Genomic DNA, 4,164 nt, shown 5'->3' on the forward strand with positions numbered 1-4,164 from the left:
AACCACAGGAGCCACCGCCAACTGAGGAGAAGACGCTACCATGAACACCCAAAGAGCAGCCACCACCCAAAGAGACACTGCTGCCCGAGGAGCAGCCCCCGCACGTTTCCACACCTAGATCCTTTTGTGAGAGCAAAAATGGGGAGACAAAGAAACCTCCAAAGGAAAGAGAAGGAGGAATTGCCAGAAAAGCACCTAAGTGAAATGGAAGCATGCAATATGTCAGAAAAAGAATTCAGAATAAGAATATAGTTCATAACCTGAATAGATGAAAAAATCAACAACTTATGTAAGAATCTAGAAGAAATAAAGAGTGATACAGCTGCAGTAAAAACAACGTGGAAAGTTTCAACAGTAGACTGGGAGAAGCAGAGGACCAAATTAGCAAATTAGAAGACAAGGAAAGAAAAAACACCGAAATTAAACTGCAATTGGAGAAAAAAAATAAAAGAAAGGAGGAGAGCCTAGGGGAGCTTTGGGACAACATGAAATGAAGCAACATATGAATAATAGAGGTGCCAGAATGACAGGAAGAGGAACAATCTATTTGAAGAAATAATGTCAGAAAATTTCCCTAATGTGGGAAAGAAAAAACTCACACAAGCACAGAGAGTCCCACACAAGATGAACACAAAAAGACCCACACAAAGACACGTAGTAACTACGATGGCAAACGTTCAAGATAAAGAGAGACTCTTAAAGGCTGCAAGAGAGAGACAGAAAGTTACCTACAAGGGATCTCCCATTATATTATCAAATGATTTCTCAACAGAAACACATCAGGCCAGAAAGGAATGGAAGGAAATTTACAAAGTGGTGCAAATCAAGGTACTGAATCCAAGAATACTCTATACAGCAAAGCTATCGTTCAAAATTGAAGAGGAAATAAGGAGCTTCACAGAAAAAAAAATGGCTAAGGGAGCTTATCACTACCAAGCCAGCAATGCAAGAAATGCTAAAGGAACTGGCATAAAAAGAAGAAATAAAAACAAAAGAAGGAACACAGGCACAAAAAAAACCAAAAATGACTAGAAACAAGTACCTGTCAATAATAACTCTAAATGTAAACTGACTAAATGCTCCAATCAGAAGACATTGAATGGCTAAATAGATTAAAAAAAAACATGACCTATATATATGCTGTCTACAAGAGACCCACCTCAGAACAAGAGACTCACACAGACTGATTGTGAAAGGATGGAAAAATATCTTTCAGGCAAATGGAAATGAAAAATAAATGGGATAGCAATACTTATATCTGACAAAATAGACCTCAAAGGGAAGGCTATAATAAAAGATAAGGAAAGCCACTTCATAATACAAAAGGTATCAATACAACAAGAGGATATAACCCAGGTAAAATATATGTACCCAATGCAGGAGCACCCAAACACATAAAAAAAAAACATACAAAAAAATTCCTGGAAGATATTAAGAAAGAGATCAACAACAATATAATCATAGTAGGGGACTTTAATACTGCACTGATATCATTGGATAAGTCCTCTAGACAAAAAACAGCAAAGAAACAGCAATCCTAAATGACTCACTAGATCAGATGGACTTAATTGACATGTTCATAACATTTCATCCCGAAACTATGGAATATATGTTCTTCTCAAGTGCACATGGGACATTTTCAAAAATAGACCACATATTGGGTCACAGACAAAATCTCTCCAAATTCAAAAAAATTGAAATCATATCAAATATCTTCCCAGATCACAATGGCCTAATATTAGAAATAAACTACAATAAAACAATCAAAAAATTAAAACACTTGAAAGCTGAATCACATGCTATTAAATGATGATTGGGTTACCAATGAGATCAAAGAAGAAATTAAAAACATCCTGGAAACTAATGACAATGAAAACAAAACAATCCAAAATGTATGGGACACAATGAGAGCAGTCCTGAGAGGGAAGTTTATAGCTCTATGGCCTACCTCCAAAAACAAGAAAAAATGATAGTAAATCATCTAACTCTACAACTCAAAGAATTAGAAAGAGAGCAACAAGAAAAGCCCAGAGTGAGCAGAAGGAAGGAGATAATAAAGATCAGAGCAGAAATAAATGACATCGAGACCAAAAAAAAAAAAACACAATACAAAAGATCAATGAAACAAGAGCTGGTTCTTTGAAAGGATAAACAAGATTGATGAACCTCTAGCCAGGCTCACCAAGAAGCAAAGAGAGAGGACCCAAATAAACAAAATCACAAATGAAAGAGGCGAAATAACAACAGACCCCACAGAAATACCAAGGATTGTTAAAAAATACTATGAACAACTCTATTCCAACAAACTAGACAACCTGGAGGAAAAGGACATATGCCTAGAAAAATAAAACCTTCCAAAACTCAATTAGGAAGATTCTGAAAATCTCAATAGGCCAATAACTATGGAAGAAATTGAAGCAGTCATCAAAAAGCTTCCAGCAAACAAAAGCCTGGGGCCAGGCGGCTTCACATGGAAGTTTTACCAAACATTCAAGGAAGAAATAAAACCTAACCTCCTCAGACTATTCCAAAAAATTCAAGAAGAAGGAACACTTGCAAGCTCATTCTATGAAGCCAGCATCACCCTAATACCAAAACCAGATAAAGACAACACAATGAAAGAGAATTATAGGCCAATATCCCTCATAAACATAGATGCCAAAATACTCAACAAAATTCTAGCAAATCAGATCCAGCAGTACATCAGAAAGATCATACACCATGACCAAGTAGTATTTATCCCAGGGATGCAAGGATGGTACAATATCCACAAATCAATAAACGTGATCCATCACATAAACAAATTGAGAGATAAAAATCACATAGTCATATCAATTGATTCAGAAAAAGCATTTGACAAAATCCAACACCCTTTCTTGATAAAAACTCTCAGCAAGGTGGGAATAGAAGGATCATACCTCAACAAAAACAAGTCATATATGACAAACCCACAGACAACATTATACTCAATGGACAAAAACTAACACCATTTCCCCTAAGAACAGGAACAAGACAGGGATGCCCACTCTCACCACTCCTGTTTGACACATTACTGGAAGTACTAGCCATTGCAATCAGACAAGAAGAAGAAATAAAAGGCATCCAAATTGGAAAAGAAGAAGTAAAATTGTCCTTATTTGCAGATGACATGATACTGTACATAGATAACCCTAAAGACTCCATCAAAAAATTACTAGACTTAATAAACGAGTTCAGCAATGTAGCAGGATACAAAATTAATGCCAAGAAATCTATGGCATTTCTTTACACCATTAGTGACCTTACAGAGAGAGAAATGAAAAAAAAGCAATCTCATTTACCATGGCACCAAAAAAATTAAGACACCTAGGAATAAACTTAACTTAGGAGGTAAAAGACCTATATGCGAAAATTACAGGACACTGAAAAAATTGATAGAAGAAGACATAAACACATGGAAGAACATACCATGTTCATGGATTGGTAAAATCAACATCATCGAAATGTCCATACTACCCAAAGCCATCTATAGATTCAATGCAATCCCCATTAAAATACCAATGGCATATTTCACAGATCTAGAACGAACGTTCCAAAAATTCATCTGGAATAAAACAAGACCTCGGATAGCTGCAGCAATCCTGAGAAAGAAGAACAAAGTAGGTGGGATCTCAATACCAGATATCAAGCTGTATTACAAAGCCACTGTTCTTAAAACAGCTTGGTACTGGCACAAGAACAGACATATAGATCAAAGGAATAAAATAGAGAACCCAGAAATAGGCCCAAACCACTATGCCCAATTAATATTCGACAAAGGAGCCAAGAGCATACAAAGGAGTCAAGACAGTCTCTTCAATAAATGGTGTTGGGAAAATTGGACAGATACATGCAAAAAGATGAAACTAGACCACCAAGTTACACCATACAGAAAAATAAACTCAAAATGGATAAAGGACTTAAATGTAGAATTGGAAACCATAAAAATACTAGAGGAATCCATAGGCAGCAAAGTCGCAGAAATATGGCGAAGGAATTTCTTCACTGATACTGCTCCTAGGGCAATGGAAACTAAAGCTAAAGTAAACAAATGGGACTACATCAAAATAAAAAGCTTTGCCGAAACCGGTTTGGCTCAGTGGATAGAGCGTCAGCCTGCTGACTGAAAGGGCCTGGGTTCGATTC

Source organism: Myotis lucifugus, unplaced genomic scaffold, assembly GCF_000147115.1.
Source record: "Myotis lucifugus unplaced genomic scaffold, Myoluc2.0 scaffold_13, whole genome shotgun sequence".
Classification (NCBI taxonomy): Eukaryota; Metazoa; Chordata; class Mammalia; order Chiroptera; family Vespertilionidae; genus Myotis; species Myotis lucifugus.